Source organism: Ahaetulla prasina, chromosome 3 (genome assembly GCF_028640845.1).
Source record: "Ahaetulla prasina isolate Xishuangbanna chromosome 3, ASM2864084v1, whole genome shotgun sequence".
NCBI lineage: Eukaryota > Metazoa > Chordata > Lepidosauria > Squamata > Colubridae > Ahaetulla > Ahaetulla prasina.
In genome coordinates this window covers 33,606,253-33,621,645 of record NC_080541.1, presented here as the reverse complement: position 1 = coordinate 33,621,645, position 15,393 = coordinate 33,606,253, and positions in this window count along the sequence as shown.

Below are 15,393 nucleotides of genomic sequence, written 5' to 3'. Positions count from 1 at the left end.
GCTCTGAGGGCGGGCAAGACACAACACTTGTGGACTTCAACTCACCAATTCTGGGAGTTGAAGTCCACAAGTCTTAAAGTTGCCAAGGCTGGAGACCCCTGATCCAGATAATGGTTTTCCCAAAGGTGCTTTCTCCATAGACACTTAAAGACAAAGTGACAGGCAGCTTCTCAAACGAACCCAGTGTTATCTAAGAGACAAGCCCGGATATGCTTTTGATGTGGACTAATTTTGAAACAGGTTAGGGTTAATTTATATTTGCTGAGGGTATGGCTACCTGAATAGACAAGTCTCTTCTGGTGGTGCAGAATGAGTCATCTTAAATTCAGGTCACTTACAGGAGAATGCAATATTATAAATGCACTGTTATTATATATCTCACTTGCCAGGAAAGATATGTGATCAGTGTCCCAACCTATTTATTTTTTGCATGTATATTAAAAAACTTTATGGTTCTTCTCACTGCAATCACAGAGGCGTGAAGAAAAATGCCTGCCTTCTACCCCAGGCTGATCCTTAGCTCTAATAAGAAGTGAAAGTTATGGGAATTAAAATTCAAAACCTCAGCAGGTCATCAGGGTGAGGAAAGCTAATTTACTTAGGTGGTTGTACAAAATAAACCCATTTAGGGCATTGTTTTCTCATTTTTCTTTCAATCGGCAAGTCTGTTACACACAGCCTTGGAAAGGAAGCAGGATGGAATTTACCAGAATAAATAGGAAACAAAGAGCTTGCAATCATTTATTTCCTTAAACATCCAGATTGCCAAAGCATTTAAGGTTGCCACGTGACAACAAAGAATTGCCAACTGCATAGGTACAAAATCTAAACATAGTATTCCTCATCTTAGTTTTCGCTAAACAGTTTCAGACTACATATATTATTTATATGAGAAATGACATTAAGAAATTTCTTGTCTTGTTGGCTTTTGCTGCTTTATGGATGCTTTATTTAAGAAAAGATAGTAGGATGCTATTTCGAAGTCTGATAACACCTTGGTTAATTTTTTTCCAATTGAAATATCCCATCAATGAAGGTTTTTTTAAAAATACAATTTCAACAAAAATAGTACCTTAGCCTGATTTCTATCCAGATTCACTGACAGCATGTTCTGATGTGGTAATGCAGAACAGAATGTTATGTCAAATGCCACTGATACTGCGTGACCCTTTTAACATCAGTAGAATCCCTGAAAAGATGTCCTGTTATTTATTACAAGGATATCCAAACTTTCTGGTATCATATTCCTATTTTCATATTTTAGGAGCCCTTATACTGTACCTCTTCACTTCTCATTTATCCCATCCTTTTTCAACCATTATTTCAATCCATGTTTGAAAATAAAAACAGTCACAACATTATATCATGTTTTATCTTAAATTTTAAACAATTTGTTTAAAGAAAGAAAATTCTAATGAAAACATAATCTAACATTAGGGGCGTGCATAAGAGCACCAGCGTGCCTACCGTTCCTGGCCTAATGTTCCCTTCGGTTGTATTCATTTTGTGTAGTTAGTTCATGCATATACTTATATATATTGTTGTTTGACAAAACAAACAAACAAACAAACAAACATTTTTGTTTGTTTGCTTGTTTATTCAATTTATATAGCTACCCATCTCACATACAGGAAATAAACCAGATTTAATGTAAGGGCTATTATTAAATTGGGAAAACCTAGCTTTTGGAGTGCACAGCACAGGATTGTTTCTGACAACCAGTAAATTCGTTTGTTTCATTTTTATTGCGAGTGAAGTTGAAAAGCTGCTTCACAGAGTGACATGGGGGGGGGGAACCCCATAGAAATGATACCTACCATTTCTTCCCTAACTTTTGAATAAATTTAAAAATACTTCATCCTAAATTTCTCCAAATCTGAATTTTTAAAATTATTTTCACATTCAAATTATATTTTATATCAAATGCTTATGGGTAATTAACTAACATTAGTGTTAAAGCATACTAATTTATGAGTAAGATTGCCAGAAAAGATGTCTAGAAAAATAGCAGGTGAATTTGTCTGCAAGATAGTCCAGATAAATAATGTGATTGTTCACATTCTCTTGACAGTGTTCATGGTAATTTTGACTTTCAACAAATGAAAAATAACAAAATGTTAGGGATCTCAGCTTGTGTTGTTTAAAAATTGATTTTTTTTCTGTTTAAGCTTTAATGATATATTATAGTATTATTTCAGCTTGAATTGCTTTGAAAACATGATCTGTTTGGAAAGCCATCATATCTCTGAAAGAAAAGGTGTTTTATGACCTGCTTCTAAATTCATGCAAAGAGCTGCAAAAAAATTGTATTTAACATGATAATTCTTCACAGTACTTGCAACTTTGGATCGTATGTATCATCTATGAATATTTAGCTAACAAATGTTTGTTTGAATTGACTGATTCCCTTCCCTTTCCATAGCAACAAATACAGACTGAGAGCCAAGCTTGGCTGGAGCATTATCTGTGCATACAACGATCGGTTTTTTCCAGTGAAAGTTCATTGAAAGCCTTTGATGTGATCATAGATTCTGTCAGTAAATTTTATTTTCAGTGTTATTGTTGATGTACTGGTAAATTGACTTACAACCATTTGTTTAGCAATCATCTGAAGTTACAATGGCACTGAAAAGAGTAACTTATGACTTTTCCTTGCACTTATGCCCATTATCGCATCCCCAAAAGTCACATGATCAAAATTCAGGTGCTTGGCAACTGGCATGTATTTACAATGGTTGTAACATCTCGGGCTCAAGTGATCACCATTTGTAAACTTCCCATCTGGCTTCTAACAAAGTCAATGCGGGAAATCTGTCAAGGGGATTGTGAGCAACCAATTTTACATAACAACAACCACACAATTCACTTAAGAACTGCAGTGATTCACTTAACAACTGTGGTAAAAAAAAAGTCATAAAGTCAGGAACAACTCACATAACGACCACCTTTTTTAGCAATCGAAATTCAGGTCCCAATTATGGTTGTAAGTCAAGGACTAACTCTACAGAACTAGACTACCAACTGATATCATTTGGTTACATTTTGTGTTACTGTCACACTGAACTATGAAGAACAACACCTCCAACTATTAAGAATGTCCACTACTGTACAATATGTCATGAGTGTGATGTGCCATAGTATTGTCAGCAAAATTTCCATTTTTTTCTTGTTTTTAGATAATAATAATGCTTCAGAAGAGTTTCTTCTATATCACACACTTTTCAACTTCAGCAATGAGCAATGGCAACCTGTAAGATGCTTCTACTACTTTGGCTGATGCTTGATGAAGAGATCCGGCAGAACCAACTTCATGTGTTTCAAATTTTGAAATGGCACCAAAACATTCCTTAGGTTTGTCTTCCAGAGACCTGTGGTTTGTGGTTTGCTGTAATAATTCATTCAAGTCAACTGGGTTTCATGGCATCACAGCTGAAGACTGAATGGTCTACTGAATGGTCTACTGCAGGAGTGACAAACTTGTGATGACATGTTGACATCACATGACATATCACAACTTTTTTCCCCTTTACTAAACAGGTGGGGTGGCCAGCGTGTGATGCATTCGGCCTGCGGGCCGCGAGTTTGACACCCTTGGTCTACTGGATGGTCAGACTCATTTCTCCATGGTGTAAAATTTTATTTATCATTATCTTCAGAGTCCTTTTTTAATTAACTGTAACATATTGTAGATATGTACACATATATGTAACTTAATTATATTTAAATTTTGAATGTTGTAAAAGCAAATCAATTCTTCTTCTTTGAATTTTGACCACTTTTTAGATCTGTTCTGAATATTTCCCTGCTTTACACATCTTTTGATTCTAAAGCCAATTTTTGTTTCTCACATCTGTAATCAATCAATTGGAGACCCGCAGAGAATCAGGAACAGGGAGAAGTAAATCAAAAGAATAAAATTATGTAGCATTTAAATAGAATTTAAATTGAGCAGGTAAATAAACCATAATTCACTTTCCACAGTAAATGATGCAAAAGGCTCTTCCGCCTCTTGCATCTGGCCATCCTTTAACAAAGGTTTATACTCACTTTGATTGCATCAACCCAGGCTTGGTCACAGGAAATAGCTACAGAAAGTCTTAAACTTACAACCATTCCTTTGGTGAGTATTCAAAGTTACAATGGCAGTGAAAAGTGACTTATGACCACTTTTCACACAACCATTGCAACACCCCCATGGTCACATGATTAAAATTCAGACACTAACTTAACAACTGAAGTAATTCACTTAAGATGTTGTGTCTTGCCCGCTCTCACAGCAGCCGGGGCCTTCTTATCTGCTCCCGAACACGGAGGAATGTATGCCTCCCGGCCCCAGTCCTGGCTCCATGCCCAGACAAGCTGAAGAGGAGGGGGCACCTCCCGGTCCCAGCCCTGGCTCCATGCCCAAGCAGGCTGCAGAGGAGGGAGCACCCCCCGGCCCCAGCCCTGGCTCCATGCCCAGGCAAACGGAGCAGCTAGACCCCTCCCCCTCCTCCACAGCATGTGAGCCTGAGGAAAGTTTATTCCCAACAGCTGCTGATTGGAGTGACCCTCGCATCAGAAGACTGGATAGGCGGAGGCAACAGAAGGAAGGGAGGGGCAGGCCTTAATGAGTGCTGAGTCATGGAGCCACACCCCATGGCCTATATAAAGGATCTGCTTTCTGGCAGTCTCTGAGTCAGGCAAAGTCGAACTTATCTTGCTGAAGTCACTTTCTGGTCTCCTGCCTGCTCTGAGGACTTTGCTAGGACTTTGGGCAGAGCTGCAGAGGCAAGCCTGATTCGGATTTCCCTGACCCGGCAGTCAGCGGAGGAGTGGGACACGACATAAGAACTGTGGCAAGGAAGATTGTAAAATGGGGCAAAACTCACTTAACTCTCTCATTTAGCAACAGAAATTATGAACTAAATTATGGTCCTAAATCTAAGGCTACCTGTATCTAAGCCATACCACTATCAATTTGATCCCACTGCTGTAAGCTTATTAATTGGAGTTACATAAAGTTTAGAATCTTGGGTTGGTCTAGATTAGGAACCCAAACTCTTCAACTCATCAACCCCTTCAGGAACTTTCAAATTGTTCATCGAGCCCAGATTTTGATTATATGAAAATAATTTAATAAATACTACTAGTTGTACTACAAATAATAATAGTAACAATGACATTGATCCCTTGGATAATGCCAATCCTTAGTGTGCTCAGTCCTGACTACTTTGAAGAACCCTAATTTGGAGTCAGGTAGATTGTCCTTTTCGATGTGTGAAATAGTGGAATTGTAATATCCAAGTCTTATTTCAAATTCTGGCATCCACATATTCAGTGTATTCCAGATATTCAGAGCAATAACTGGTTTGGATCCATACATAATGCCATGAACTCAGGTAAACTTTCACCTGTAGTTAGCAAGCTATGACCAATGGAAGGAATGATAAGATGGCAGATTCTTGTTTACCTTTTCCTGTGACTTAGATTATACAAATGGAGACCTAGTGTATATTCAGATATTAAACTCTCTGATTTTGGCTTGGTGTGTTTTCTGCATACAGTCAAGTGTGATTTATCAGTAAATCATGGTTCTACTTGTTTGGATGTGAAATGAGCAGATAATTGGATCTTGTGTACAACAATTCAGAATTGGTTGTAAAGTAGCAAGAGCTGAGGAGATTTGGGATCTGTGGTGTGGAAGTTTTGTTCTGGTTCTCTGACTTCTTTCAACATATGGCTCCCTTTCATGTTACAAAGGAATGTATAACTTTTTACTAAAGGCAATTAAATTTATTCCTGTTTAATATGCATATATACATTTCTGTTTTTTGTCTTTGAGAATGCCAACTCTTTAGAGAAGATGCCAACTTCAGTCAGCAGGAAACAGTTCTCAAATGTTTCCCTTGACAATCTGTTAAACTGGCTTAGTGATAATAGATTTATGAAAGGAACAATCAATAAACAAGTTCACAGTGATGATTCACAGCATGTGTCTTTTGTTGTATGTAGGTTACAAGATGTTCTGCCTGGAGCTGAAATAAACTTCCTTTGTTTGTGTCTCAGGACAGCTATGTGTATACTAAAGCCCCATTTCTGAACAATAAGGCAACTATCTATTGCCTTTACTCATAAATATTGTAAATACAATACTCCATGAATTAATGAAAAAAAATTATTTTCTGGTACATGAGTAAAGGGAAACGGGGGAGGGGAGCACTGAATGCATATATACATAGCATTTAAAAAAAAGATTTCCCCTAATTTATATCCGATACTAAAACTTAATGGCTATATTTACATAAGTTTAAGGCAAACTATTTTGTGGCTTAGCATTTATGGTGATGGATATTTAAAACAAAGATATAATTGAGAAAAAAAGGATATAAAAAGCAGTAATTGAACCCATTTCACCAAGCAGCCATTTTTCTTTTCAGGTAAAGCTCAAGTTCACTTCACAATAGTGTGTCAGGCAAAAAAAAAAAAATCAGTCTTTTCCACCAATGAGATGCAATGAAGAAAAATGCTATGAAGAGCATGAATTCCTTGGGGAAAAAAGATTGTTTCCATATTTAGAATACATTTTCCAACTTGTACCAAAGTATCACCTCTGAGAAACTTTCATTATGCTAAGACAAATATGTAGTATAGGGTGTGTCCTAGTTTTAGATTCTCCCTCAATCTCAAACTTCACTAGATGGCTCTTGACAGGAGTGAAATCCAACAGGTTCTGACAGGTTCTGGAGAACCGGCAGCGGAAATTTTGAGAATCAAAATTCGGAGTTCGGAGAATCAGCAAATACCACCTCTGGCTGGCCCCAGAGTGGGGTGGGAATGGAGATTTTGCAATATCCTTCCCCTGGAGTGGGGTGGGAATTGAAATTTTACAGTATCCCTCCCTGGAGTGGGGTGGGAATGGAGATTTTGCAGTATCCTTTCCCTGCCATGCCCACCAAGCCACACCACACCACGCCCACCTAGCCACACCCACAGAACCTGTAGTAAAAAAAAAATTGGGAGTTTACCACTAGCTCTAGACCAGTTTCTATTTTACAGCATAAATCTTGTCACAATTCTACTAGGCTACTCACATTTTCTTTACAAATAATCCTTAAATCATCCGACCCCACCATCAATCCTTCCATCGTGTTCTGCATTTTGTAGATTGTAGATTTTGTAGATTGTAGATTGAAAACCTTTTCAACATGGTTTTGGCCATTGACCCTCTGTTCTTGCAGAGAACAATTTCACCTGTTATTATTTAGCTCAAACTGGGCAGAACGCTGGCCAAAGAACCCACATTACCCCTGCTGCATCATTGAATATATCTGGAGTTTCCAGTGCTCTTTGAGTTAACAAATATGTGTTTCTTCTTCCTTGATAGAAAGAGGACCAAGCACCCTTTTTGTCCATGTCCCCAACATATAAATCTATTTTCCTGGTGGTTTTGAAACATTCTTCCTTAAACACTGGCAAGAGGCTGTTGTAAGGGAGCATTTATTTTTGAATATATGAGCAAATGCGTTGCTGCTTTGTGGTTAAGCAGGTGTGATTGACAGAGGGATATTCAGCAGCAGGTATATTGGTAAGGCTTATTTATTTATCAGTACTGACACCCAGGTTGATAACATAAAATAAAATTGAATGAGAGCAATAGAATAACAGATTGAACTGTTAAAAAAATGGCACTCAATCTAATCATGGGGGGGTAAATTAGATCTCCAGTACCCCAAGGAACAATTCCATCTTCATGGTCTTCGTGAAAGCACTAATGAACTTCTAGGTGAAGACTGCTCCACAACATGGAACAAGCATGGAAAAATACCATTTTCAGGCTTCTATGCCTTTTCATCTCATATGTGTAGGACCTTAAATCTGTTTATAGGGTTCAAATATACTACATATTCCTTCCAGTACAGAAAGCCCTAAAGATTTATTGAATGCTCCTGGATCAATCACATTGGAATGGGGAAAAGACAAAATAACAGGTTTAGAAGGACACCAAAATGTGCAGCAAAATGTACATTTTGGTACCAAAATGTACAACAACAATTATATAAGCTTCTTTTCACACAATACATTTCAATATGTTCCTCCATTTTAAAGATAGATGACGTATACAAATTACATTTTTTAAAATTATATGTAATGCAAACTGCCAATCTCCAGGACAATTTCTAAAGAATGCCTGTAGTTTTTACATTAGGATCATAACCAACCCTAAAAAGTAAAATGAGTGCATAGCCACAACCACATGTCCTTGGAAATATACCCATTTGAACTGACAGTCTACCTGACCTCATTTAAACAGTGTCCTATATTTCTTTCATATTCATATTAATTCATATGTTAATATATATTGCTAGTCCATGTATGACATGCCATACACTAAATTCTTTTCATTAATTATGTTAAGAAATAAATTATCAAATAATTCAGATATTTGCTAGGTTAAACATTCATTGTTAAGTGGCTATGTTGTTTAAGTAGGAAAGCAGGGTGTTTGTTCCTTATCTGTTTATATCTCTTGTCATCAACTACCCCAGTATTTCTCAATCTTGGCTATTTTAAGATGCGTAGACTTCAGTGTACGCATCTTAGTGGCTCAGTGGCTTAAGATGCTGAGCTTGTTGATTGAAAAGTCGGCAGTTCAGCGGTTCGAATCCCTAGTGCTGCTTAACGGGGTGAGCTCCTATTATTTGTCCCAGCTTCTGCCAACCTAGCAGTTCGAAAGCATGTAAAAATGCAAGTAGAAAAATAGGGGCCACCTTTGGTGGAAAGGTAACAGTGTTCCGTGCGCCTTTGGCGTTTAATCATGCCAGCCACATGACCTACGTAGACGTCTTCAGACAGCACTGGCTGTTCGGCTTTGAAATGGAGATGAGCCCCCTAGAATCTGGAACAACTAGTACATATGTGCAAGGGGAACCTTTACCTTTATCATTAGACTTCAACTCCCAGAATTCCGCAGTCAGTAGGAAGTTGAAGAGTTGAAGTCCACATTCTTAAAGTTGCCAAGGTTGAAAACCTCTACACTCATTAATACTATCCTAATTTAGCTGATAGAAAAGCTAAACTGGAAGGGGAAAGACTGGCATTAATAATAAAGGAATTTAATAGTAGAAAATATGTGTAGCTGGGATTGAACTGGCAACTTAGTTGTGTGTGATCCTTTGCCTACAAGTCAAGAATTCATAAAAGTAAAGGTCAACTTACACACACAAAAGAACCAGCCTTCAGTTTATAGTTGTTGCAAATGATTATTACAAGCCAGCAATAAAAAAGCATTGACTAATGTTTGCAATTCTTCACTGGCTATTTAATTAAGTAATTAAAACCCCACAGGCTCTTTTCACTCAGATAACTTTGTCCTCATCCTACTATATAAGAAACATCAGAAAAGAGAAGTAAGAAAGGATTATATAGAGTGAACGATACAGGGTACCGTGTTTCTGCACTTTACAGGAATTATTACATCTGAATCTTCTAAAAAGAGGACATTCATAAGGCTGTTTTACTCAATGGACTGTGCCCTACTTGGTATGCAGCAGTAATTGATTTGTAGTTTTCACCCTCCTTCCCAGCAGTCATTCTGTCTCTCACATCATAAAGGGATCGGTTCATTAAAACAAGACATGCATAATTGAGTTTGAATTAATATTTTCCTATATCCAAACCAGGAAATCTTTTCTATATATGGTTTAAATCAGGGGTCTCCAACCTTAGCAACTTTAAGACTTGTGGACTTCAACTCCCAGAGTTCCTCAGCCAGCAAAGGAATGTATACTGCTATGTATACCGCTATGAGAATTAAGCAAGGACCAGTCAAGTAGCACATACTATCACGTTGCCTGGTCATGGGAAACCAAAGTGAGGTGGATCATGGACTCAAGTGTTTTTATGTGTATCACTTTGGATAGTCATGGGCACCATTTTGACTTTGCGCGCGCACACACACACACACAGCCTAGATTTGAGAAAAAATAGTTTTAAAATCTGATGTTTATTATGTGCTGGGAAGTACAGCTTTATTCTCAAATGTGGACAGATTCGCAGATTTACTGCTTGGTCTCATATATGTTTACTGGGAAGTAGTCTTCTGAGCCTAGAGTGCTTTTAGAAATGCACCATTGGTTTTGACAGAGCTATATCAATTTAAATCGACATGTTGTGGATCAAGAAATAGCGTCTCCTTCAGTAAGGCATGTCTATTTTCATATTACCTTTTTAGAATGTTAAATATTTATAATTCAATTTTGCCATCTTAACAGAAGCAATTTGTTCAGATTCATAGTTATATAAATTAGAGTCGCCTTGGGCTAGATGACCAGCAGATAAGTTTGACAAATAAATAAAAAATGAACTTGTGATTAAAGCTTTTCTACCTTATTGTGTAACAAGGTAGGGGCTGCTCAAGACAACTTATATAAATTTAGAGTTGTTTATTATATCAGAGCTATTAGAAAAGTATTGTATTTTGCTTTTATTTTAATACAAATAAAATATTACTTAGGCACATGAAACCTTTTCTTCTGCTGCAGTTCACTCTCTAAACTTTAATGCTGCTCGTGAAGTATTGCCTTGCGTATGTTAAATAAAAGCAGCCATTGTGATTTGTAAACAACATTCAGGCAGTTGTGGTTTATTAAATAATGATGAAACTTGCTGCAGTTTAGTATGTTGTGAAAGCTTTAAGAGTATTTTCACAGAGAGCTTGCACTGCACAATTGATTTCTCTGATTCACAGAACGTTCTGCATCTCAAGGCATAATCATCTTCCATTTATAGCTCTCCTGTGCCTCCCTGCTCATGCGTTCATTCGTCCTTTATGTTTGTTTGTTTCCATAGTAGTAGCTCTCCTCCTTGTCCATAATCTAATTGCAGCCAGGATTTCACTTGTGTCATTCACTGTTTCTATAAATGCACTCCTTCTTCTTCTTCTTGTGCCATATCTGTCATTGGACGTCGGCGATCATGTTGGCGATCCTATTTTTATCAGCAGCCGCACGAAAAAGTGCCGCTGAGTTTGGTCCAAACCAGTCCCTTAGATTTTGAAGCCATGATGTTCTTCTTCTGCCTGGACCTCATTTGCCTTCAATCTTTCCTTGGAGGGTTAAGTGAAGGATGCCGTATTTTTCCAAGTGTCGCATCACATCTCCGAAATTAGAGGTGGTTTTTCAGCAGGTTCTGACCAGTTCTGGAGAATCGGTAACAGAAATTTTGAGTAGTTCGGAGAACCAGTAGTAAAAATTCTGACCCACCCCCATTTATTCTCTGCCTCCTGAGTCCCAGCTGATCAAGAGGAAATGGGGATTTTACAGTATCCTTCCCCTGGAGTGGGGAGGGAATGGAGATTTTACAGTATTCTTCCCATGCCATGCCCACCAAGCCATGTCCACCAAGCCATGCCACGCTCACCAAGCCACACCCACAGAACCAGTAGTAAAAAAATTTGGAAACCACCACTGTCTGAAATATTCTAACTTTAGTTTTTTAATGGTTTTTATGATTTCCCTTGGCTTTCCCAGGCGGTTTATCAACTTCTCATTTCTGATTTTGTCAGCCCAGCTTATATGTAACAGCCGTCTGTAAATCCACATTTCAAATGCTTCTAGTCTCTTCGAGTGGCTTTCTGTTTGTTAGAGACCAACTGTCTACTCCGTAGAGCAGCAGAATACTTGAAAGATTTTTTCTTTTTTTTAAAAATGTCCCTGTTAAGCTTGATTCCTCACGTATCCACCAATCCTGCTCAAATCTCACAATCTGTTTTCTTCTTTTGAAGACAGCAGTGCAGTTTATACCCATCCTCCAGAAATGTATTAATGCTGTGCCTGCTGTTTATCCTGCTTAAATTAGCAAGGAAAACATATACACTATGCAAAGCCAGGCCAGTACACATTCATTTCTCATTATGTCACTGTGAGAAAAGATGCCGTTTCTCTGTTTATGTGTAAAATAATCCAGCTTTGATGCCTGATTGGCTGCCAAATTAAAATGGATCCTTGAAGGTTTTTCCTTTCACCATGTACTTATTTCACAGAATCCTTATGGCTGATTTTTCCATTTCCTTATAGTTTGCATAAACATTTAGAGTTGCACTTCATTGTAATAAAAGCTTTCCAGTCCAAGAGATGTTATGGAGTCAGTCTAGAAAAAGCCAGGGAGTAGAGAGAGGTCTATAAGGGGCTCAGTGGCTCAGGGGTTAAGATGTTGAGCTTGTTGATCAAAAGGTCGGTAGTTCAGCGGTTAGAATCCCTAGTGCCGCGTAATGGGATGAGCTCCCGTTACTTGTCCCAGCTTCTGCCAACCTAGCGGTTCGAAAGCATATAAAAAAATGCAAGTAGAAAAATAGGGACCACCTTTGATGGGAAGGTAACAGCATTCTGTGCACCTTTGCCATTTAGTCATGCCAGCCACATGACCACGGAGCCATCTTCAGACAGCACTGGCTCTTTGGCTTTGAAACGGAGATGAGCATTGCCCCCTAGAGTTGGGAACGACTAGCACATATGTGTGAGGGGAACCTTTACCTTTAGAGAGAGGTCTGGATAAGGATCAGAGGACTTGTTGCTCAGATATTTAATTCACTGACTGTCTTGAGCTATCCCCAGATCCTTCTTCCTAAACTACTTGACAGATTTATGACGAGTGAAATGGGATGCTACCCTGAGCAATTTTAAGAAAAGGAAAGATCATCACAGTAAATAAGATGTCAGGGGAAAGTTGTTGGCAGTCATACTTTCTTGGCAGTGGAGAGAAAAAATGGGATTACTTTTGACTCTAAAATGAGAGCGGTATTCAAGAAGGTTTTCATAATCGACAATGATCTTGGTTAACTGAAGATCTTGGCCAATTATTGGATTCACACAGTCTGCTAAATTATGATGGAATTAGTTTGGGGAAAGGGCTGGTGGGACAAGAGGGGTCTTCACAAAATTAGCGTGAACAGTCATAAAGCACATGAATTGAAAGAGGCTGCTCTCCTTCTACCTCTCCACCTGGTTTCCCATATTTCTCCATTTAAGATTTAATGACTATTTAAACTATGAAGGTCCAGTGAATCAAATCCTATTTCTGATTTTTTAAAAAGGCACCCTAACTCTATTTTGGCCATGATGCTGAGGGTAGAAATTTTTAGATGGTTATGAGTAGTGGAAGAAATTGCATATTTCCTCCTTTTGAGGAAGCATCTGGTCTTTTCTGTTTACTTCCATTCCCCAGGAAGCTGGACTGAAAGAGTTTCTAAGAAAGTACTATTTTATGGACATTCTTCTAACTTCCTGAAAATGGCTAGTTTAGTTAATGCTCAAGGGAAAGATACCATGAATGTATACTGATTTCCATTAAGAGCCTCAAGGATAGGACTCAATAATAAAAGATGTTGGGACAACATGAAATAGACAACTGGTACTCTGCAGATAAACTCCACAATGCATATCAACCAGAGGGAACAGCAGGAATTCTTGATGCTTTCTAGATGAATGCATGTCTAACTGTACTGAATTCCCCAGCCATGGCAGTGGTGGGTTGCTACTGATTCGAACTAGCAGCAGCAGCAGTAGCGGTGGGAGGTTCCACCCACCTGCCCACAAGCACGTATTCTTCCACGAGTGAACCAGTAGCAATGGGTTTTGAAACCCGCCCCTGAGCCATGGCCAATGCTGAAAATTCTGGGAGTTGATATCCACTCATCTAGATGACACTGTGATGGAATATCTAAGAGGATCTGAGAAAGTAGAAAAGGAAACAGCACCACTGAAAAAGAGACAACTCAGCCCAGGAGAGGGGAGGATTGTAAGTAAAAGACTCAAAGGGACTCCACATTAACAGGGATAGGTATAAATTCAGCCGGATAATTGCTCTGAGAAGGGTCAAAAATTACGTTACAATAAATTAAGTTGTTATTGCCTAAATTTACCTGCCTTGATGAATTTAACTGATTCTATTGGTTGCTCTAGTATTATTGCAATTAAAGCTGAAGTAGTCTTTGACAGGAAGGACATTACAATCGATGATTCTATGAGTTAAACTTAGGTCTTGTCGAAGGCGACGGAGTTCCAAGTTTTCCAAGCCCAGGATTTCAAGTCTAGTGGGATAGGGTATTTTGTTGTTTACAGAGGAATGGAGAACTCTTCTTGTAAAATATTTCTAGACACGTTCAATTGTATTGATGTCAGAGATATGGTGACGGTTCCAAACAGGTGAGCTGTATTCTAGAATTGGTCTAGCAAATGTTTTATATGCTCTGGTTAGTAGTGTAGTGTTTTTGGAAAAGAAGCTACGCAAGATTAGGTTTACAACTCTTAGAGCCTTTTTTGCTATGTATTTGCAGTGGGCTTTGGCACGTAGATCATTTGACATGAAAACTCCAAGGTCTTTAACGGGATGGGTGTCATCTGTAAGGTAATGTCCATCAAGTATGAACTTAGTGTTTGGGTTCTTTTTTCCTATATGTAAGACTGAGCATTTGCTGGTTGAAATTTGCAGTTGCCAAGTTTTAGACCAAGCGGTTAGATGATCAAGGTCTTTTTGAATGATAGATGTATTATCAGTGGTGTTAAATAGTTTGACATCGTCAGCAAAGAGAACACAATTACTTGAGATATGGTCACAAAGATCATTAATGTATAGTATGAAGAGTGTTGGTCCAAGGACGCTGCCTTGAGGAACGCCACTCTTGACAGGAACAGGATTTGATAGAGCATTGCCAATTTTGACCACTTGTTGTCTGTTAGACAGAAAAGCAGATATCCATTTGTGAAGGGGTCCTGAAATGTCATAGGATTTTAGTTTTAGGAGAAGTTTATCGTGTACTACTGAATCAAAAGCTTTGCAGAAGTCTATGTAGATTGCATCTATTGTTTTGCCTTGATCAAGATTTGTAGTCCATATGTTTTTACAGTGGAGAAGTTGTAAGTTGCATGATAATTTTTTCCTGAAACCAAATTGTTTATTGGAGAGTAGGTTGTTTGCTTCTAAGTGTGAGGTAATGGATTGGTTGATGATTGATTCCATGACTTTGCAGGTGACGCAGCATAGAGAGATTGGTCTGTAATTTTCGACTAAGCTGGGGTCTCCTTTTTATTATTATTTATTTATTTATTTATTTATTTTTTATTTTATTTATTTACTTTTTTTATTAGGAACTGTTTTATTTGCTTCTTCCTTTAGATCCCAAGAGATGATCATATGAGGTGCTTTTTCCCATCCTAGCTAGGGAGAATGACAGATTTTGGGAAAAGACTCTTTGCCGGTCATGTTAGGTCTCTTTTGGTTTTTTAAAAAAAGGCATACTATAGAGTCCTTGGAGCTCTTTGAGTTTGATTACTAGCTTGCAAATGTTTCATTATTGAACTAGGTAATGTTATCAAGGCAAATAAGTGTGGGGTGTGCTTCCTGGTTATGTACAGT